This window comes from Nelumbo nucifera, chromosome 3, assembly GCF_055504915.1.
Source record: "Nelumbo nucifera cultivar China Antique chromosome 3, China Antique-T2T, whole genome shotgun sequence".
NCBI classification, from domain to species: Eukaryota; Viridiplantae; Streptophyta; class Magnoliopsida; order Proteales; family Nelumbonaceae; genus Nelumbo; species Nelumbo nucifera.
In genome coordinates, this window is record NC_142651.1 from 54980231 (window position 1) to 55005497 (window position 25267).

The window sequence follows — 25267 nt, forward strand, 5'->3', positions numbered from 1 at the left end:
TCCTATTGACTTGACTCCTTACCGTTTGCATCCGCTAATATTCTGTCAAATTCATATGCATGTGACGTATAATTTTTTTTTAAAACCTAATTTTACCCTCACTGTCTTCTTTTCTTTCAACAGCAACAAACCGAGCTGCCAGGTTCGCCAGCTCAAACTTCGTGACCAAAAACAGACGTCGAAGCTCAAACAAAAACAGAAAGAACTAGCTCTCTACAACCTTGGATTTCTTCTCTTTGTCTGCACCCATCTCCGCGACCTACAAGCTCCTAAACCCTAATATCTATCCTCAGAGAAAGACGGAAAGCAAATGAAGGTTAGGCAGAAAGAGAAAGAGGAAGATAGCAGAGAGGGTTTACGAAGCCACACCCTTAAGAGACAACCCGGTGAAGGTATTGCAATGCGAAGGGCTGACCCTTTTTTATCTTCCGAGCTTTTCCCATTATGCCAACAGAGCTTTTCCATCTCTGTTTTTTTGATCGAGTAAACTTCTCCTTCCACGAAATTGGAGGCTCTGGTAGTAGAGGCGACTGTGGCCACGTCAAAGTTGGCAATTGAGGCATCGAAACGAGGTCACTCTCCTTCTCGTTCTCTTCAACGGTGCCATAGGGGAGCTGCCGGATAAGGAGATAGATAGAGGGGAGCGAGAGAAAGAGAGTGAGAAAAAAAGAAGTCGGAGGGGAGAAGAGAGAAGAGACCGGAGGGAGAGCAGAAGAAAAGGGTTGTAGTATTGCTTGACCTGTCGACTAGGTTGAGATGGGTAGAGTATATATACACAAAGATCAAAGAATAAATAGAGAAACTAAAAATAGAATAGACAATTGCCTATGTACAAAGATTTCTAATTAATTCTTCTTTCTAATTTAGTGGTTGCCAAATTTGTGTGAGAGCCTTCATTGGTAATTGGAGGAGATCTCTCATTGGCAGCTGCTATTCTGGACTGAGAGCCTCCATTGGTAACTGCCAGTCTTGTGGAGTTACCTTCTGGAGAGCTTTCCTTAATACGCCCCCTCAAGCGAAATGGGGCAAGAAGCACATGAAGCTTGGACTGGAGAAAATCAAACCGAACTGGAGCAAGAGGTTTGGTAAAGATATTAGCCAATTGATCATTAGTAGAGATATATCGAACATCCAGATTTTTATGAAGAATATGATCACGCAAAAAATGAAAGTCAACTTTGATGTGCTTGGTACAAGCGTGAAACACCGGATGCGCTACCAGGTACGTGGCACCAATATTATCACAGTAAAGAATAGGCGAAACAGACTGACGAACACCCAAATCCCATAGTAGAGATTGAAGCCATAGTAACTCTGTTGTGGAGTTAGCTAATGAGTGAAATTCGGCTTCTGTGCTAGAACGGGCAATGGTGGACTATTTTTTTGCTCTCCAGAAGATTAAATGAGATCCAAGAAAAACACCATAACCACTAGTAGACCAGCGGTCATCAGGGCAACCGGCCTAATCAGCATCTAAAAAAGCATCTAAATACCCAGGAGAATTAGATGCAAAAATAGTTCATGCTCAATTGTGCCTTTGAGATAACGCAGAATGCGTTTCACTGCCGTCCAATGATCATTGGTCGGGCTTTGAAGGAATTGACAGGCTTTGTTCACCGCAAATTCCACATCTGGACATGTAAGTGTAACATACTATAGGACCCCGACAATGCTACGATATTGAGTAGGATCAGGAAGCGGGTCTCCCTGAAATTTAGACAATCTAGACGCGGGAACCATAGGCATGGTCAAGGGTTTAGAGCCTGCCAAATTAGTTTTTTGTAGGAGATCCAAAATGTAACACCTTTGAGAAAGAAACAATCCAATCTTGTCACAATGAGCTTCTACTCCAAGAAAATAGTGTAGGGATCCGAGATCCTTAAGAGAGAAACGCTGAGACAAATCCAGAATGAGTTGAGGAACATGAGTAGAAAAAGAACCAGTAACAATAATATCATCAACATAAACCAAAATATATAGAGAAATATTATTTTTGGTGTAGATGAAGAGAGAGGGATCACACTGAGAGCTTATAAAGCCAAGATCAAAAAGTCTGCTACTAAGTCAAGAGAACCAAGCCCGAGGGGCTTGACGAAGACCATAGAGAGCCTTTTTAAGTTTGCAGACATAATCTGGACGTGTCTGATCCTCAAAACCCCGGGGCTGTTTCATATAAATATTTTATTGAATAAATCCATTCAAGAAGGCATTGTGAACATCTAACTGCTTAGTGTCCCACCCTTGTGAGGTGGCCAAAGATAAAACTATACGAACAGTGGCTGGCTTAACGACAGGGTTGAAAGTATCAGTGAAGACGACACCAGTACACTCACTTAGAGCCAACAACATTCATGGAAGAGTCATAAGGAACAAGCTGCCACATACCATTTTGTATGAGAGCATGAAACTCAGATGCCATAGCAGTGTGTTAGTGTGCAAACTTGGATTCCCGAGAGTAGGAAGTTGGTTCTGCATCATTCAGACTACCATCTACAAGTAGCCCTTCAGGTAAGGGACACCTTGTGACAGCCTGTGCATGGTGGGAACTCATGGAACGGGTAGTCATAGAATGTGTTTGTACAGTCGGAGCAGGAATAACAGGTGTGTTGTTGAGAATATCTTGAGTCAGCCGCATTCTTTGTCGTGGTTGAGCTATTTGATTATCATCATGAGACAAAGACTCATTAGTATCAATGGAAGATGAACTTGCAGTTATACCTTGTTCAAGAGATGGAAGGTCATGAGAGGTGATATCATTCTCTTGCGCATTAGTGACTGAAGGAACATGTAGCAGGGTGACTGGTGCCGAATTTAGAGGTTTAGACAAATTTCTCTCTTGAGAGAGTCCCAGAAATTGTTTCTCATCGAAAACCACATGTCTTGCAATAATTTCTTGTGAAGTAACCGCATTATAGCACTTGTACCCTTTATGAGAGGAACTATATCCAACAAAAATGCATCTAACAGATCTATAGTCCATCTTGTGCTTGTTATATGGCCAAATGAAAGGATAATAGACACAACCAAAACTTCGTAATATAGAATAATCAAGTTTTCGACCAAACAACTTTTCATAAGGAGAGAGATTACCAAGTGTTGGAGTAGGCAACCGGTTAATGAGAAACATTGCAGTTTCTACTGCTTCGACCTAGAAGGATTTGGGGAGAGAGGAGGACGCCAGTAGAGAGAGAGAGAGAGTGGACTCAATAATATGCCGGTGTTTCCTTTTGGCATTTCCATTATGCTCATGAGTATGAGGACAACTGACCCTATGTGAAATTCCTTCACTATCCAAGAAGGGGGCTAATTTTTGAAACTCTCCTCCTCAATCACTTTGAAACATCTTAATTTTAGTGGAAAATAGATTTTCAGCATGTCTATTAAATTTAACAAAAGCATCAAACACATATGATTTCCTTTCAAGTGGATAAATCCAAGAAAACTTTGAATATGCATCCATAAACAAAACATAATATTTATAGCCTTTTGTAGACAAAACTGGGGCAGGTCCCCACACATCTGAATAAATTAGAGTCTGAGAGACATTACTAGAAGAAATTAGCAAATTTAAACGATGTGCTTTGTCTAACTGGCAAGCTTCACAAACAAACTAGTCATTTACATGTCCTGAATAAGGTAAACTAAATTTAGAAATTACTAGTTTAACTGTTTTCAATGATGCATGTCCTAAGCGATGATGCCAATCCTAGAAAGTGGCTCTTTCTCCAACAAGTGCTTCAACTGATTTTTCTCTGTTATCAATGGCTCCCAGGAATTGATAGAGTCCATCTCTACTGGGTCATTTGAGTAAAATTCTCCCCATATGATCCTTTAATAAAAAGAAATCCGGGTGAAATTCAAATACTAAATTATTATCTTTTGTAAATTTGGTAAAAAATATCAAATTCTTCGTCAGGGAAGGAAAATGATAAATATTTTTTAGATTAAATTGATAATGATCATAATTTAATGAAGAAGAACCAATACTCTTAATTGTCAAACTTTCACCATTACCAACTTTCACTTGGTTCGTACCCAAAACTTCAGACTTGTTTTGTAAGTTATCAGCATTTGGAGTCATGTGATGAGTTGCTCCACTATCAGGGTACCAAGTAGGATCGAAATTAACTGTTGAGCCATTTTAGGAAGACAGACCACTATGAAACGCAACCGCAGGATTGGTACAAGAGGTTGTACTGTTTGTAGCACTTGAGTGCACTGTGGCCAGGTTTGTTACATACCTAGCAGATAATTGTATTACCTCTACCTCGACCTTGTCCTCATCCAGACTAATTGCCACACCCCTTTCCTCTGCTACGGCCATAGTTCCCTTTGCTATTCTAAAACTGAGAATTATTTATTGCTATTCTTGCCATTATTATTGTTATTTGCAGCTATATTGGCATTGGAAGCTTCACTGGAAACATTGTACTGAATAAGCCAAGATTCATGGCTAAGCAATAGACCAAGAACATCATTGATGCCTAACTGATTAGTATCAGTTCTATTTGTAATAGCAGTGATAAGAGATTCATATTCACTTCCTAGTCCAGATAGGATGTAAAGAACAAGGTCTTCCTTAGCTACTAGTTCAGAAACAGTAGATAGATTGTTTGCAATAGTTTTTGCTTTTTGAGCATACTCACTTATGGACAGATTGCCTTTCTTAAGATTTTGTAGCTGCCGTCTTAATTGTAGCACCCTAGATTGTGAGTGAGAAGAAAACGATCTTTCTAGGGCACTCCAAACTTCGGCTGTAGTAGACAGTCAAACAACTTGGGCTAATACGCTGTCTATTAGAGATGTAACAAGCCAACTTAAAACAAGTTGGTCCAATTGTACCCATGAAGAATAGTTTGGGTTAAGAATTTTCTTACTATCATCATTGGGATCTGGAATTTCCTTTGGTGGTGCCTTGGCCGAACCATCAATCAAGCCCATCAGTTTGTAGGCCCTAAGAACTGGTAGAAGTTGAGCCCTCCGTAGAAGAAATTTTTCTCCATTCAGCTTGATGGTGAGATACGGAGAAATGTTGGGAATAGAATTCATGGCTACTGTAGTAGTCATGTTCTGAAGACTAGAAGAATTGGAGCTCATAGCTTCAAACGAATTAGCACTGTGAGATGCCATAGGCTCTGATACCAAGATAAAATTGTAGAAGAGAGAAAATAAAAAAAAAGAATTGTTGTATTGCTTGACCTGTCGACCAGGCTGAGATGGATACAGCATATATACACAAAGATCAAAGAATAAATAGAGAAACTAAGAATAGAATAGGCAGTATGTACACAGATTTATAATTAATTCTTCTTTCTAATTTAGTGGTTGCCAAATCTGTGTAAGAGCCTTCATTGATAAGTGGAGGAGATCTCTCATTGATAGCTGCTAAAGATCTTTTATTAGCAGCTGCTATTTTGGACTGAGAGCCTCCATTGGTAACTGCCAATTTTGTGGAGTTACTTTCTGGAGAGCTTTCCTTAATACGACGACGTAGCTCGGGCTCATCTTTGCGACAACAGTGGTAGTGAGCACTCGGTGGAGAGGAGCTTGAATGACATTGACAGAAATCTTCTTTTCCCGTTCGGAGGGTAACTCCAGCACTCCATTATCTTCTTCAAGAAAAGTCACCCATTATCGATGAGTCAGTGACGAGGAGCTGAATTGTCTCTACCACTTGGGATGAAATCGGGGAATGGAAAGAACATGTGCAAAGTCCCAGATCTATGGTTCAGGAACCCATCTGGCCAGCTGTTTGTCTTCGTCACACCCTTCAACAATTAACAGTAGCAACAGACGAGATTCACGAACATAGCGGTGGTCCATCTGAAGAAGCATGGACTACTACAACAAAACAGTCCTATAGTGGCGGAAATAATCGCCGCTAAATAACTAGAAAACCGCTACTATAGGTTTATGCCGCTACATTCGCCATTAAATAACCACTGAAAATTACTTATAGCGGCAGAAATATCCGTCATTATATCTAAAAACATAGATTTATTATAGTGGTAGATGTTACAAATATTGAATTGAACTCTCTTCATCATCCATACCCATTGTTGCTCTTTACATATGCATTCAACGCGAAAGGACAAAAAAGAGATAAATTATTAGATTCTACATAAATCAATGCTCAGACAACCTTTGCAAGGTTGTTTATGGGCCATCCTATGAGGATGGCATCCACCCAATTACTACCTAGTAAGTTGGCTATTGAATATAGTCCAAAACAGATTTGATCTATCTGGTTCAACAACTATTGAAAGGTGAGCATTCTGTGACAGTTTAGATGCATATGAAATGGACATAGTTTAACATGATAAGGATATAATGAGGTTTCTCTCTATAAAGTCAAATAAAGGAGCTGGGTTTTGAGTAGTTCAATGCATATGTAGTGACATGGCCCTCTAGTGGCACCAACTAGATTGTTTTTCCAAGGTTTCCTAATGGCTTCTTGATGCTGAATTCATAAAACTAAAGAGTAATAGAAGACAAAACAACAGAAAAAGGTGAAAGAAGCTAAGAGTCATTCTTAGGCACTCATAAATGCAAGGAAATAGAAGAGTCTAAATCAATTACCAGGAATTGGTCTCTACATATAAAAAGGAACCAATGGAATTGGACTTTGCAAAGGTAGATAGCCATATATGATGTTGGATCGTCCATTCATCTCATCCTTCTACTCTGTAGGAACTTTATAACATTCTACTTTGTTCATTACTATAGGTTCAACAAAGTACTTAATTGCTCTGTTTTTACCTGTATGCATGGCTCTATGTATCTTTTAAAAGCAGCCAAGCAAGCCCTATCGATCTAATTAAATCTTTATGAAAAGATCTCTTAATTTTTCATTTTCTATCAGTTATTTGGTTTTTCTCCTTATTGGATCTTCAAAGTCAAAAACATTAACCAAATAAATCACAATTATTTAGGAAATGAGACACAAAAAAAGAACCACATTACAACTAGGATGATTAGAACAGTAAGAGACAAATGGTTAAGTTTTTTTCTTTCTTATACTAATATACTACATGGTAAGGGATAAACCATAAAGGCTTAGCCCATCCTAACAACCATCGCCACTAGTATACCAGTAGAAGCCACTTATATATAAAACCATCAACTTAAGAACCATTAATAACAGACCTTGAGGTAAAAGGGCCCAAATTAGCAGGAAAAAAAAATGATACAATCTGATATAGATCTAAATACACTTTATATTAAAGTTATATGTTTTCATTTAAAGGGAAAAACAAGGAAGAAGAGAAAATGAACCCACTTACACCCTTACAGTAGTTAGATTTGCTTTGATCTTGAACTACAATTGACTATTTTAAGGTTGTTTCTTTTTGTCAACCTTTTAAGTGAGTCACTATACATTTTTTCCAGCAAATAACATTATGATATATTAAGAAAACAAAACATCAAAATCAAAATAACAACTATGGAGATTCATGAATGGAATGTTTCTAGTATCCGTCTATCTTCTATGGAACTTTGTTTTTTCTGTTGGGTCATTTGCCTAATTATTGCCTTTATATTAGGCCTGAATAGAATTGAAACTCCATAACTCTATTGGCCTTGGAATTTGGGTTTTGGTAATTGGTTATGAACTTAAGCCAACCTTCCCAAGTTGCCTCCACATGACCAAGTTGATTTTACTCCTATGGTCAGAACAGGCCAATCAAATCAACTATAACACCTATCCATCAAGAAAAAAAAAAACACAAATGCAACATCCATATTAACATGTGAATCTTAAGATTCTCTAAATAAACGGTAACATGGTTTGAGTTTAATTGGCTTGTAGATCGTAGTCTCTAGGGGTGTCAATTGGACTGGATTTCATCCAATCCGATTCAGTCCAATGTAAATCCATTATAAATGGACCAGGTCCAATTCAATCCAATGAATACTTTGGACCAATTTGGACCAATCTAATTCAATGTCTGGACCATCCAATCTGTTCAAATTTACTTTGATTTAGATTGGTATCAATCCAAACTTGGTCCATTGACACATATATTCTTATCTTATATCAATGGACCAGATATTGGCTTAATTCAACCCAATCTAATATAAATTTGTTACGGACAAACCAGGTCCAATCCAATCTAATAAATATTTTAGACCGGATTGATCTAATCCAATATGTCTTGCTGGTCCGTCCAATCTGTCCAAATTGATTTTGGACTGAATGGAGTCCAATCCAAAACCGGTCCAATGACACCCTTACTAGGCTCCATGGACCAAGTGCTTCCCCCTGTACTGTACCTAGTGTGGCTACCCTAGGCTCCCACAAATGCATTTCTTCAAGTCCAATCCAACCACTCCACCATATCAATTCCACTCATTTTATGAGCATTTATTTCTTAATTTTCCAAAATTTTCCTTTCATATGATTGTTGGTAAACATTTGATACAAATCTCCCTTCAATTTTAGTGATTTATGTCAATCACACAACACTCAAAACACATCTTCACTTCACATCTCCAAATTCCATGGACAAAATTAGCATATAAATCCTTCTTGTCAATATGGATGGTTGAACAAATATACTAATAAAGTTTGATATATAAGAATGTAAAAGTTGAAAAAATATATATGAAACTCATAAAAGATAATAATTGTTTACGAGACAAAATAATTAGCATGTGCAAGATGCTATCAATACCGCTGTTTTGAAAACAAGTGTCAAGCACAACGATAAAAACGGATTTATGTTATTTGATTCTAATTCTTATTCAATTACTTCCATAGCTTCCAAGATAGAGGACTATTGAGAACCATAAAAACATAAGGCAAGGTATATTGCCACCTGTTTTAGATTGAGGAGAAAATTCCTAGTTAGATATGCTTGAACAATTTCATGTGCATTAAAAAAAGTAGTTGATAACCATTTTCCTACATTTGAACACGGTTCAAAATCAATTCCAATCTCAAAAGGGCACATTTGAAAAGAAATTGAACAAGCACATCAAATATTTTTTGTTCTCATTATACATACTACCTAATGCAAAACACAAAATACATATAAAGACTTAAAAGAAATCATGTGCTCGGTTTTTAAATATTGTTTCAGCAAAGTATTTCATATTAAAAAAAAAAAAAACATTTGATCATACAGTGATAGTTCTGAGTTCTACTTTATAACTGTCATTTATTTCACATCGAGAACTCCCAATTAAGATAATGTGTCTTGAACTGAAGTATTTGAAGTAGTAGGATCTTACCGCACACGTAACCGGGTCAAAAGATCCATATGTAAATAGCAAGTATTGTGTTTTAGGGTTAGAAATAGATGTGTGTTTGCATCATTATGAACCAAATTAACCAAAATTTATCATGTCATGGGTGGTGTGCAAAGGACAAGGATAAAGAATTTGAATAAATTAATTATTCAAGGATACTCGAGAACAGTGAATTGGATTGTTACATGGGGGAGAGGCAGCTCTATGGTCTTACAGAAATGAAGTTAAGAAATTCAAATGGTTGACTAGAGATATGGAAGTGAGATTCCAATGGGCAATATCGTAAGGTGCAAACTAGCTGGTTGGTAACTGTAAATTATACATGTTTTGCATGAACAACTTAGGGGCAATGTTGCAAGGTGCAAACTAGCTGGTTGGTAAGGTTTCTTACTGGTTATAGCACAGATTTGGGATCGAATCCTTGTACAATGTTTTTTTTCTTTGGGTGGGGGTGTTAGGGGTTTAGGGGATGTACTACCCCCATTGTGTAGCTCCATGGAGGAAAAAAAAAAAAAAACTGATTGGTCGACCCATTCAGGAGTTCTTCCACCCTTTAATTATGAGCCAACCCATTTCAAAGAAAATGGAAAAAATCTTATGTACCTCAAAATTAAAATTGTTTCTATGGCTAGGTATAAGAACTAAGTTGCCGGCCAAAAAAGAAAGACTATAAGAAAATAAGTTCCACATTTTCCTAAAATGTCAATGAACAGATACCCAATAAGTTTAGTGAGTCGTGGGGAATCAGTCCCTTGCACCGATTTAGATACACATCAAAATGTAATTGATTGGTGGCCGGGAAGAGGTTCTTCAAAGTAAATTGGATGAAGAAGTTGACTATTTTTAGGAAATTATATATTATGGTATATTTGGAAAATTATAGAAATGAAAGAATTTTACTTCGGCTGCCCGGAGATAATAAACAAAACCCACTAAAGCCCAAAAAAGGAGAGATCCGCTTCTATCAGGGCAAATCTGTGCCTACACCATTCTAACAGCCTTTTATAACTTTGTATTGGGAATATCTCCCTATGAAATAAAGGATACAAGTGCCGAGTTATTCTCAGTGCAAGGCAGTAAAAGCTGCCCGAATGAGCTTTGCCCTGACTGAAGCCGACCTCAAAAGAGGATGGGCTTAGCTGAGTTAGCTCAGATCAAGGGAAAAAAAGTCCTACATTTATCATAAATAGTGGAAGTTGGGAGGATGACTACTAGAAGGTAATAGTCATTGCGTTCTTTAAACGCAGATTTTCATAATTAAGCTTTTAGTTCTTAGTTTTCACATCAGAAATTGACATTTATAGTGTTCTGTTCTGATATTATATATAAATATATATATATTGATGGGGGCCATCTCATCATATGGGCGGCAGCGCATAAGAAGCACATTCAAGATAAATCAAGAATCCAAGATAATTCAAGAGTTCAAGATAAATCAAGAATTCCAGATTCAAGATAAGCCCAAGATTCAAGGAAGTTCAAGATTCAAGGTAATTACAAGAAGATAGACCCAGGGAGATCGGACGGTGGAGATCAAGGCAACATCCAAGAAGAGTTCGATCCTAGTTAGAAGATTAGTTGTTTAGATCATCTACAATTTTCTTTCTTAGTTTTTCTACAATTTTCCAAGATGTATTATAAATACAGTTATTTCCAAGCTAATAGACACTCAAGTTTTTCTCGCCAACTTTTCTCTCTCCTCTAGAGAATCGTGTATAGTTCTCTTCGGCTTCGCTACGAAGCCTTGCGTTCACCCGGTGCTGCATTGCCAGCTCGGTTTATTGCTTCCACGCTGCATCAGGTGGTATCAGAGCGGGAGTTCGCCTAGTCAGATGGCCAACCAAGACGGTAGCAGTCGCAACCCACCCCGTGACGAAGATCAGGGGTTACAAGCTGTTTGGAGAGCAATCGAAGAGCAGCGCACAGCCACAAGTAACATCGAATAGCAGTTGGCAGAGATCGTTGGACAACTACGGACCTTGTTATGGGAGAATGTGCCACGGAACCAGGAGAATCCATATCCAATCAAAGGGGACGACCATGGTAGACCCCTCGTCAGTCCTACACCCCGACATCCTATTCTTGACGATGACAGTGACGATGAGCTAGAACTCGGTGTTGCTCCAGTCAATCCAGGCGATGGCAGAAATGGTAGGAATTGGCGCAACCCAGGTAATTTCAACCCCCGTTAGAATAATGATGAATTTAAACTCAATGTAGATATTCCTACTTTTAGTGGGGATCTGGATATAGAGGACCTTCTAGATTGGATCACAGAGGTCGACCGTTTCTTTGAATACATGGAGATCCCGAAAGAACGAAGGGTAAAATTGGTAGTCTTCCGACTGAAGGGAGGCACATCTGTCTGGTGGGAACGGATGAGAGAGACCCGGATCATAGAAGGAAGAGGTCCTGTTCGAACCTGGAGGTGCATGAAACAGCTTATCAGAGGTAGATTTTTACACCCAGATTATGAACAATATATGTTTGAATCATATCAACGATGTGCGCAGGGTTCTAGGAGTGTCAATGAATATACATATGAATTTGTAAGATTGGCTGAACGAAATCAGCTATCTGAAAGTGATAACCAGCAGGTAGCCCGTTATTTGAGTGGTTTGAGACCGACTATCAGAGACAAAATTGGCGTTCAGATGGTTCTTAGTGTGCAGGAAGCAAGGAACCTAGCTTTAAAAGTTGAATTAATGTTCCAAGAAAAGACCCGTGGTGATAATTACCGCCGGTACAGCGGGAGCGACAGCAGACCGGCAACAGTCGACAGGAACAAATCGGTCCCAGGAGTACAGCCTTCTCACCCGACGAGTACAACTAACACCAATAAAGCCATCACGGGAGGAAATACTCGAGGTAACCCTTCCAACCCTCCTAAACCCAGTAATCCCTATGCAAAACCTACTCCTTTTAAATGATTTAAGTGCAATGAAGTTGGGCATAGGTCCAGTGACTGTCCCAGAAGGAAGGCAGTTAACATGGTAGAAAGGGAGGAGGAAGAAGATGTTGAAGAGGAAGTATATTGTGGACCTGATGGAGAAGATGAAGAAGGTCCATACGAACATGAAGAATATACATGTGTTCTGAGAAAATTAATGCTGTCCCAAAGAAACAAAGATACCTCTCAACGACACCGACTGTTCCGCACTAGATGTATTGTAAAGGGTAATTTATTTGATTTAATTATTAATAGTGGCTGTCAAGAAAATATTATTTGCAGGGATGTGGTACAAAAATTACAACTACTCCCTGAAAAACATCCAAACCCATACACAATTGGGTGGATCAAAGAGGGAGGCGGCGTACGGGTGGAGGAACTTTGCAAGGTCCCATTCTCCATTGGTAAGTACTCTCATGAAGTATATTGTGATATTGTAGATATGGATGCTTGCCATATTCTGTTAGGGAGGCCTTGGCAGTTTGATACAAATGCAAGACACTTAGCTGAGTTAGCTCAGATCAAGGGAAAAAAAGTCCTACATTTATCATAAATAGTGGAAGTTGGGAGGATGACTAGAAGGTAATAGTCATTGCGTTCTTTAAATGCAGATTCTCATAATTAAGCTTTTAGTTCTTAGTTTTCACATCAGAAATTGACATTTATAGTGTTCTGTTATGATATTATATATAAATATATATATATATATATATATATTGATGGGGCCCATCTCATCATATGGGCGGCAGCGCATAGGAAGCACATTCAAGATAAATCAAGAATTCTAGATTCAAGATAAGCCCAAGATTCAAGGAAGTTCAAGATTCAAGGTAATTACAAGAAGATAGACCCAGGGAGATCGGACGGTGGAGATCAAGGCAACATCCAAGAAGAGTTCGATCCTAGCTAGAAGATTAGTTGTTTAGATCATCTACAATTTTCTTTCCTAGTTTCTCTACAATTTTCCAAGATGTATTATAAATACAGTTATTTCCAAGCTAATAGACACTCAAGTTTTTCTCGCCAACTTTTCTCTCTCCTCTAGAGAATCGCGTATAGTTCTCTTCGGCTTCGCTACGAAGCCTTGCGTTCGCCCAATGCTGCATTGCCAGCCCGTTTTATTGCTTCCACGCTGCGTCATATATATATATATATATACGGTTTGTTAATTACCCAATTCACATTTTTGTAATAGTAATAATTGGAAGTTGAGTATTAGAACTTGTGGTAATCACATGAAGGTTAGAACTAAATAAAAAATGATAAATTCAATTATGAAAAGAAATGACCATATTTTAAAAAAAAATGGGAACATTTTATGATTTTAATAAAATATTAAATAAGAATTAAAAACAGTCAATTTTTTTAACTAAAGGGGTGTTTGCCAGCATGTGTGATTTTGTTTTTCAAATAAAAACATCACCAAACCCAACAGTCTATTCATTTTGTATTACATGTACAAATGGCTTCAGAAGAGGATCCCTATGTACATTAAGGATACGAGGGAAACGTATCGTATCCTCATTAATTTTGGAATCTCTTAATCTATCTATCTTTCTTTTAGGAATCTCTCAATTTCTCATCCTAATTTCCTTATGGAAAGATTTATTCATTTATCTGTCTATCTTTCTTTTAAGAGGAACCTCTCAATTTCTCATCCTAATTTCCTTGTGGAAAGATTTATTCATTTATGTACCTTTTTTAGGAATAAGCCTTCCTTATTAAACGCATCTAATAGTGCTTTAAATCTTCTTTATATATAAGGATATATATTCCTTCCCAAATGATCAATAGAATCTGGGGTCCCACTAGTTTTTTAATCTCCACCTTCCTCCCTTGCTTGGATCGCTTCTCATTAACTTCTCTTTTTCTAACCCATTACCACTATATTCTTTGACATCCTCTTCTTTAAACAAACAGAAAATTCCCAACTATTTGACTGATCTAAAAACATTTCTTGATTGACTTCAACTTCTAGTCTGACATTTCTTGAATTGTTTTTGGTAACTGATCAAACAGGAAAACAAGATGTTAATTTCTCGACTGCCTTCAACACAGCATTTGCTTGAAGCTTAACAAAGAGAGAGAGAGAGAGAGTCTCATATATACGCACAGACAAAGAGATAGAAAAAAAAAAAGACTGTCTCATCATGTATAGAAGCCAAAGTCTTTACACCATTTTATGCAAGTAAAGAATATAAAGTGTTTCTTCTTTGTTTGAAGCTAAAGAGATAAACTGAGAGAGAATGTGAGGATTGGCGTACCTTGGAGGAACTCTTGCTTCTTAATTCTGATCCTCTTTCTTTATATACAATTACAAAGATGGGTGAAGTGAGAACTGAAGGGTTGGCATCATATTTTGGGAGAAAATCGATGAATGTTGGCAGTTTTGGGGAAAATGCATTCGTGTTTAGAGTTCTTTTTGATAAAACTAGTAATTGTACACGTGCGTTGCACGTGGGAGGTTGTCATGATAATGATTAAAGTATGACAAGTTAAAAGGAGGTTCGAGTGGAGGTTCAACTGTTCAATTAAGAGATAGCAAAGAATGACAAATTTTCAAATTAATGAATCTTGAATAACCGTTTAAGATTTATTCCTGAAATTATGCAAGTATGATTGAGTTACCGTGGCCATAATTCACCAACAAATAAAAAGATTCAGGTCTTCCCAAGGTTCAAAGTATCGGAAATGACAAGTATATCAGAAGGGTAATTTTAAGAGACGTATCGGGATATGCCTTGGATACGCATGTGTATCGGAGAAAAAATAAGATACACATAGATACACTTGGAAACACTATAAATACTTTAATAAATCATAAAAATACATCAATAACACTAAATATAATACCTCAACGAGGTGAATATACATTAAATTAATAAATTTTAATGGTTTTATGAAGAAATACATTGTAGTTAATTATAATTTCATTAAAAATCCTATGCTTAACTATAATTCTTAAGTTTTAATGTTTTACGGGAGGGGAAAAACCCAACTCTCCTATCCAACCATAAAACATGTATTGGCACAACTTCTATGTGAAAATATAATTAATAATTATTTATTATTTAAATAATTATTATTTATTATTCATTTCCAAAAATTATAAAAAATAAATAAACATTCTATAATATATTCAAAAAATAATTATTAAAGAATAAATTTCAATTGCTTTGTGGATATGATAGATCATCCATAGAATTATAATGTATTCAATCATTGTGATCAAATGATTAAATATAATTAATTAATTATTTTTAATTCTAAAAATCTAAAAATAAAAATAATTATTAAAGGAGAAATTTCAATTAGTATATGGATATGATAGATCATATAGAATTATAATATATTCAATGATAAAATATAATTAATTATTATTTATTTTTTAATTCTAAAAATATAAAAAATAAAAAAATATATTAAAGAAGAAATTTAAATTGTTATATGGATATGAATGATAAATCCATAGATCTAAAACATATTTAGTCTTTATAGGTAGAGAAAAAAATTACATTTTCAATTTTTTTGTTAATTTATATTTTCCCCAAATATATTTATGAAATTTCCATAAATCTACTGATAACACAAAAAATTGTGATTTTGAATGTAAGAAATGTAGATCAACATAAATTTAAACATTCAAGAAAAATAAAGAAATCACAAGATATTATAAAAAATTGAAAAAAATTACCTATTTTTGCCATATATTTTCAAAATTTGAAAAATCTTTAAACAAATTAACGATTCACACTTGTTTCTTGCAAACTTTTGCAAATCTAGCACTCTAGGAATGAAGTTTGGAGTTTTAGTTTTTAGTTGTATCTTTTTCGTTGATGCGCTACCGATACACCCATATACACTTTCGATACACCCCCGATACGAATCCGATACACACGAAAAAAGATAAAACGTCTAATTTTCATATGTATCCCATATCTATTTTTCAAAGATATGATATGATATGCCATGTATCGGACGTATCATATCGAAATTTTAAACATTGGGTCTTCTTTTATGGTAATCACAATCACCAAATATGAAGGCTAAAATTGTAATAAATGAGGCATAACAAAGCACCTCTAGAACAAAGAAATGAAATTGCCTTCTTTAATGTGTTAATTGGGGGGAGAGGTGGCAATAAAACAACAGTTATTTTCAGACTTTGGAGGTTCTTGGCACATTATCCATTGTACATATTCCATATATTCTGCAATCACCAATTAATATAGTTAATAGTTACCTATAAAAAAATGATACTCTAAACTAACCACTTCCAATACCTTAGATAATCATCTATAATGATGGAGAAATAAGAAAAAGATGGTGTCGCACAAAATTAGTGGACGGTGGTTGAACTGGAGGTGAGAGGTGCTTTTGTGTACTATGTATCTAGTTAATACCGCTGAAGGGTAAGGCACCATCTGATAACATGTGAAGAAGCTGACTGAAAAGATTATTGCTATGTATTTTAGAGAATAAGCTTTCAAGGAACTTGTGAGCTCATGAATGGTTGAAGCTGAATTTGGGTAGATTACTATACCCTTGAATATTTTATCATTTAATTATTTTATTCACTAAAAGACAAAGTAATAAGTTGATTCAGCAACTTCAGCTGTTATCAAACAACCCCTAAGACAAAAGAGAAGTTTTATAAGACAATCATAAGAGCACCATTATTATATGGAACATGGTATTGGGCAATCAAGAAAGAAAGTGGTTAAAAATATGGCTTTAGTTGAGATGATTGAGTTGTAAGACTACAAAGGAAAGAATCAGAAGTGAGCATATAGAAAAAGACTTTGGAGTAGCTCCAATTGATGACAAGATGAGGGGAAGTTGGTTGTCCACATTGCATCAATGAGGAGTGACTTGGCACAAGTATAAGGCTCTAGAAAAGCAAGAGGAACACCAAAGAACATATCCACCAAAGTGGTAAGAAATGATCAAAAGACTGTATTTAGGGTCAGTTGAGTTGAGTAGAAGATGAACATGGCCTCTTTTCTCAAATGGTAACAAACAGAAGATGAATTACTTCCAGACATCAACCTGAAAATATTGCTCCTTAACACCTTGTGAACAAAAAGCAGGTAGAAAGACCAATTTTTCTACAATGACCATGAATCTAAACTTGTGAGCAAAAATGCAAATGAAAATTGCGGCCTGTTGGCTAGATGAAAATATGGGCATACAAAATTTTATGAATCTCCAAAAACTATATTAAGTGAATTAAAAGTTTCCAACATGATAACCAAATATCAATAATGTATGACAACTAAGTCACTGTAATACAAAAGATGTTTGAGATCATGAAATTGCTTTAAGAGAAAGATGACAAAATGAATAGCAAAGAAATAAAAAAATATGACATTTTGAATTCCAAATTTCTCCTATGAAATAGAGCATCTGCAATCGTAGGGATTAAAGGAAGAATCAAACCCATCTCTCTAGCATATTCAATCATTCCAGGAAATACTATATCAAACCCAATTGGAACATGCTTCTTCTCACCAGTCGATGAAGGAAGATTGGAAACAATAAAATTGATACCTGTCAAATAGAAACCAAATTCAATTTGAATGAACACAAACAAAACATGAATGCAAATTACTGATGGATAGAACAAGTAAGCAAAGCGGCAAATACTACCTTTCTTTATGTAGTTGTTACCAATGTTCCATCGTTTTAGTGCAAGAACACAAGCCAAAGTGGATGATAAAGTATCCTTAATTACTAAGGGATAGGAATGAAAGAAACACCATGAACCATCAGGAAACTGATTCTCCAACAACCACTTTACACATTCATGGAAATAAGGGGATTGAGGGGAATTTGGATAAGGAACCATTGCTACTCAAGTACTGTCATATGCAGAAACTAAGAGCTCAATCTTGGTAAACAATCCCCCTATTCTTTCTTTATGCTGGTGGGAGTACTACAGTATGATTCAACTTCAGCTTGATTGATACATTTGATGCACTTGAACATGAAAAAAAAAAAAAAAAAAGAATGGAACAGAAAAGTTAGGTTGCCATACCTTAGTGGCATTGCTTGCTCTATTACCTGTTTTTTATTCCATATATATATATATATATATATAATGGAAAAAAAGGACAAAGAAAGGTATACAAGAGAATTAAGAGACAGAACATGTCAATCAACATCAGGACAATGGTGTAGAAAAGTAACAAAGTCCAACATAAAGAAACCACACAGGACAAGTAAACTGCTCCTTTTTTTTATAGAAAGTAAACTACTCATTGAAGCACACTAATCAATGCATCAATGGCTTAAAGTTGTTTGTAAAGCATCTTGATTTATAAATGAAAAGGAAGAGGAAAACTAAGATAAAAAATTCCAAATGCTGAAATTCAATAGGACAAGGTTCAAAAGCACAAAAGTTCAATTAAAACCAGGATTCATCTGAGCCATGTCGCTTTGAGTTTAAATTAAAGAGTCCTAAATTTATACATGAAAAGGAAGAGGAAAATAGAGATCAAGAATCGTAAATACTGAAATACAATAGGACAAGGTTCAAAAGCACAAAAGCTCAAAAGCTCAATTAAAACCAGGATTCATCTAAGTCATGTTGCTTTGAGTTTTAATTGGAACTTGTGAGCCATTTGGGAAATTTTCAACAAAAGAACAGATATGTAGTAATTAATTAAAGGAGTCAATATAAGTGGGTGAAATTGGTGATAAATGTTTGAATACGAATTCAATGGCTAAAATGCAATAAGAAAAACTTGACTCTAGATAATTCAAACTGAATCATAACCAAACAAATATTTGCAAAGAGAAATTCAATGATGATGAAACCTTGAATGGATTTTAAATACCTCTAATCTGTTTTGAACAATGAGGATAACTAAAATAAAGAAAATAAAACTGCAAGTACTAATGCAACTAAAAAAACAACCATATCATGCCTGAACATTTTAACAGACGCAACAAATTGTATGATTCTATTCTTTGGCACCATGTAAACACATTGTAATCCTACCCTAACTGAAGAAGCAAGAAAAGAAACCATCACCAACATCGAAAATGCTTAGAAAGAAAAGAAACCAAGAACACAAATTGACACAAAACAACATGGTATGTCGCCTGTACATCAGCAAGAATTACTCCAACACACACAAATAGAGAAAGATAGATCAACCTGAATGGGTCAAATTCTGCCACCTTTTGGATTTTTGGAGGAGATTATTGGGGTAAATGAGAGACATCATAGTAGAGAGAGAGGGTTGAAATTGCAAAAGACAAACTTTTACGTGAGGGAGGGAGGGGGACAAGAAGAGCAGAGACTCAGAGTTTCAACCTTGTATTTTTTGTTGAATCAAGTCATAAACCAAGTTGATTTCAATTGAAAGTTGAAAATTTATAGTGGCATTGCTACTGGCATATCAATTGAAAGTCAATTCACAAGGCAAGCATGACTCAATTTCTCGTCTCCATTGTTAGGGTCTCTCTCACTACCTTTTCCACCCTCCAAATCCAGAAAGCCTCTAATAAGAACATATCATGATCAACAGAGCAAATGCTATAAGACCCAACATGGCAGTAACCCCCCAAAGAGGTATGGCACTGGAGAATGCCACGGCGATTGAGTGTTGTCCCATTGCCACTACTGCAGACGCTGGTGCTGTTGTTGTGGTTATGATTGTGCTTGCCGAGTTTTCTGTGCTGAGAATACCAATTGTCCTCATTTTCTGCAATCTGATTTACAGGAGGGAAATTTCAGAGATTCAAGAGGGAAGAATGTAAGAATGGTAGAAGTGGAATAGTAACTGTTCACTTGTGGGAGATAAATCATGTGGGAGTGTCGATCTCTTTGAATGTGGGAGATGAAACTAGTTGTAGGAAAGGTACTCAGAAGTCGGAGATAAACCACTTGTAGTGAAGGTACTCAAAAGTGGAATAGTTTGTGGCAGATTAAACCGTTCGAGTTGATGGGAGAGAGGGCATTGTTTTCTGGTTCCTATTACAGTGAGAGTAAAAGACATATATGCCCCCTATATGCCTATGCATAGACAAGGGTAGAACTTGTCCAGTGAAAACTCCAGAAATAGGGGTATTCGCTCTTTTATAAATAGTATAGATATGGATTTGGTTGGCTAGCTAACGTTCAGTCTCCCAAGAGGAATGAATGATATTCAGTTCCCTTCTTCCCTTGATATCCTATTGGATTGAAATACATGATCGTAATAATAGGTTTTGATTATTCACTATACACCTACAATAGTTCAAAACTTCCATACTTCCCTCCCATGGGCTTTCGATCATAAATCGAACTGATTATATTGATTCTGGTTCAGAGATTACTAATTAAGACCCTAATTGAATATTGAGTTAATAATGTATAAAGGTTTTTTAGTTTTTTGTAATGTTTATTATATTTTATATCTAATAGGATAAATTTGATAGATAATATATAAGATAATTTTAGTTAGAACCACCACATGTGTATTAACATAGATAATTATACATGTCAGTATAATAGGGTATCGTCAATCATCTGTTCTTTGAGTGCTGGTTTACTCAAGTTATATTTTTCACTACTTCGTGGAATATTAACTAATTACAAAACTTGTTTTGAGGGTCTTGGCTGAACTGTTTATAAAAGAGCCTCGAGTCTATTCCATTAAAGCTTTTCACTCTTCACTAATTGGACGCACTTTCCATGGGGGGCTGGAAATCCTTTTCAGATTATCAATAACTAGCTTTGAGTCTCCTTCAATGATGATGTACCTGTTAGGAAAGTTAAGACCAAAATTGTGGGCCTCCCACACAACCCATGCTTCAGCTACATTAATTGTAGTTTTGCCTAGCTTGTAAGCCTTGAAATCCAGAATATGACCCAGGTGATCCCTGGCAACACAACTGAGCAGTCTCCATTGATACACGAGGAATCAAAATTAATTTTAATAGCCTCAAAATCAGGACTATTTCATCTAACGGGAATAATTTCCTTCTTTCTCAAATTACTTTTATCTCCATCATTCACCCCTTGGATATCCAAAAATGTATTATAAGCCCTTTCAATGATAATAGAGGGTGATATATTCCTATTTTTAAAGACACATTCATTGTGATTCTTCCAAAGTTGCCAAAGGAGGAGCACAAATTTCTCCTTTCTATAGGAGTCGCTCGGGTCTATTCCATTATTGCTCGAGATGAGATTCCACCAATCACAAATATTACCATTAAAGTCATTGGGAATCCAGAGGGAGTCTTTAGCAATATCCCACACTTGTTTAGCAATAGGGCAATTTATAAAAATGTGGTATGTGTCTTCCTCCTATCCACACATCACACAGGAACCATCAATATTCAGCCCTCTCAAAATTAGCATTTTCTTTGTGGGAATCTTTAGGTTAAAAAACAAGAACAAGAAATATTTGTACTTTGGAGGGGTTTTCATACCCCACACTTTTTTGGAACCATTCCAATTTCTAGGGTTATTGCCATTCATTGTGCAAGCTTTATTGTAGGGTGATTTAATTGAAAAACTATCATTCAGGTTGGGTCTCCAAATTTGTTTGTCTCTAGTATCACTAGACGGGATAAAAATTGCCTTAATTTTATTCCAAGCTAAAACATGGACCAAACTACAGGTTTTTGCTTTGATCCCATGTGAGTTTTTCCTTGTCAATTACCTCACTAACTTTGAGATTAATATCAGTAATGGTGTCTTCATTTACCTCATTAATAAGGGATCCCCCATTAACCCAGCTATCCAACCAAAATCTGGTTAAGTTACCATTTCCAATGATAACTCCTATACCACGTTTAATAAGGTTTCAAGATGAAAGGATGCCTTTCCATGCCCAAGAACAACCCTTCTTGCTGTCTAGGTCCCAAAAATCCTTCTTCCTTAGGTATTTCTATCTCACAACCTAGACCCAGAGATTATCCTCTTCATTCAAAATTCTTCATCCAAGTTTGGCCAAGTTAGCTTGATTAGTGCACCAAAGATTCCTTAGTCCCATTCCTCCCCAATGTTTTGATGTACAAACTCTGTTCCAGTTAACTAAATGAATAGGTTTTCTATCATTATTACTTTTCCAAAGAAACTCTTTGCTTCCTGTCCATCTCCTCTATGGCAATTTTGGGAATTTTGAAGGTCCTCATGATATACTGAGGGGTCATACTTGTCGAAGACTTGAGGAGCGTGATCTTTCCTAGAAGAGACAAAGTGTTTCTTTTCCACCCTACAAGTCTTTTCTTGATCTTCTCATTTAGGAAATTAAAGGTCTTCTTACATTACTTGTTAGAGGAGATTGGGGCTCCTAAATAAAGATCACTTTTATTGCCTAGTGAAATTTTTAAAATTTCTTGACAGAATTTTTCAAAATTCTTAACTTAGTGAAGTTAGGATCCTGGCTAGAGGCCTTCGCAAATTTATCCAAAATTTCTTTGATAGTCAAGCAAGCTTGAACGTTGGCCCTTGTAAAGATTAGACAATCATTTGCAAATTGAAGGATTGGGATGCATGGGCCATATCTCGAGGATTTACACCCAATGAGATTCCTATGACTATGGGTCACTTCCCGAAGATTCCTTGTTACGGAGAGAGCGGGTCTCCTTGTCTAATACCTCAAGAGGGAATGAGTTCCTTGGATGGAACACCATTAATAAGAATCTGGTATGAAACCGATCGGATACATTCCAACACACAACCAATCCATTTCAGGTGGAAACCATATCTCCTAAGGATACCCTCAATAAAACTCCAATCAAGTCTATCATAAGCTTTCTCCATATAAATCTTACAAGCTATAGCCCTAGCCTTGCCTTTCTTATTCTTCATTGAATGGAGAATTTAATGGGAAATTAGAACATTGTCAGTGATTTGCCTACCTGGGATGAAGGCACTCTGGAAAGGGGAAATGATGTTGTCCAAGAAGGGCTTAATTCTATCAACAAGAATCCTAGCAATGATTTTATAGATAACATTACAGAGGCTTATAGGTTTGAACTTGTTAACCGAGTCCACATTCTCAAACTTTGGGATGAGAGTGATAAATGTTTTGTTTAAAATTCTATTCATTTTTCCCAAGTGAAAAAAATGCTTTAATCACATTACATATAGAATGACCAATGATGGACCAAAAGTTTTTAAAAAAAACATTGATCCCATCATGCCCCAGGGCTTTCAAATCCTTCATGGAGAATAGAATCGATTTAATCTCTTCATCAGTCACTTCTCAGATGATGGAACAATTTTGTTCATTAGAAATGCATAGGCTTATTACCTCAAAAAATTTATCAATGCCCTCCACATCCACAACTTTGAATCTGTCTTCAAATTTATTACATATATGTTCATCAATCTTCTTTTGGTCTTAGATACATTGACCTTCATCATCTTAGTGTTTAACTATTTTATTTTGGTTCCTTCTTATAGTTGATGATGAAAGGAAGGGTAGGATCCATCGTATGGATGCCAAAACTGTTGCGGAATGGGTGGGCGAATTTCAAAAATTTCCTACATTCCTTCCAACTGGGAATCCCATTCCCTGATTTTAAAATCAAAATTCAAGGATCCTACTTGAACCAAACCAAACCAGATTTGAACCAAAAGACAAGGGAGGGATTATACCTGATCCAGAGAAGCAGTATCTCCCAAAGTTGGTGTTCACGCCCAAAGAAGATTCCAAGATCAGCTCCCACTGAAGATGACACAGTGATGATGGAGCCGAACCAGCAGTGTTCATCCCACGAATCAGGCTCTTCTGAAGAACTCGGTGGAAGACTGTGAGCACCACACAAACAACCAAGAACCTTTCTTGATCTTCTCTAACTGAAAAAGGGTGGCGGTGGCTGCTAGAGGAGAATGATAGAGAAGAAGATGGCGAACTGCTATATTCTTCTCTAGGGTTAGCTGAGATCCTATCTCAAAAATGCAGAGATGTCTTCTAGAACTCCTAGGGTTCGAATTCAAGTAATTCGAATTAGGGTTTTTCTCCTCTTTCTTAATGATTAAGAAAACCTCCTAATCATACCAGGAGTTGCCCTTATCCAAATATGTATTTGGATTAGGACTCTTCTTAATCTTATCTACAGATTAGATAAGCTTTTGGGCTTAACCTAATCTCAGATCCGCCCCCTTAAGTGACTGATCAAATCAACCCAGATCGAAATGGGCTTTAGTCCCAATATGTATTAAGTGCTCAATTGTCTTCCAACCTGTTGCCCAGTTGGGCTTCTTTGTATGGCGTGGGACCCAAGCATTGATCTACACACCAGCCACATGGGTTCGGCCCAGCCTCTGTTACAAGGCCTAGCCGAATTCACTAGAAAGCCCAGTGAACCCCTTGAGCCCATTACATGGACCCTATGGGCCCAACACTTACACTAAGTGGTCCCTGGGCCAAGCCATCTTATAAAAATCCAGGGACTGTGGGCAGATGCAAGATTAGCCTATCAGGTATTATCCTAAATGGCCTTATACTCAATCTCTCAGCCCATAATGATCAAGCACTGCTCGACAAGAGAGGACCTCTCCCTCGGCTGCAAGGAACAGTGTTGCACTCTTTACTCACATGGATCCCGGGAATTAAAACCATTTGCAAATAATTTAAAACCATATATAGGTATATATCATATATATAAATTTTGCAAAACAAATTCCAACGATTGAAATCAACTACTAGCAGTTTGGTTTCATCAGAGAGAGTGCATCCCCGATCATTACCTTTGTCCGACAAAGGGGTTGATACCATCACTATGATCACCCACTTAGATGAATTCTCAGACTGTCCCAACATACCCAGGTTTTGACCCCCGCTAAGGATCTCACTGATTGGCATATCAAAGACAGCCCGATCTGACACCTAGTACAGTACCATAATCGGGTCTAGGGGTCAGGTGTAACTTGGGTCCAGGGCAATATTGGAAATACTAGAAATCTGGAAATCTTGTTCGGTTCAAGGGTTCAAGTAATCCTACACTGCGTGTGCCTTGGGTCTCACCTTGGTAGCTGAGACAAGCCACCCTAACAGTTGGCAGCACACCAGTGTCAGCCTTGGCAGGATAAATCTCCCCAAACTCATCCAATGG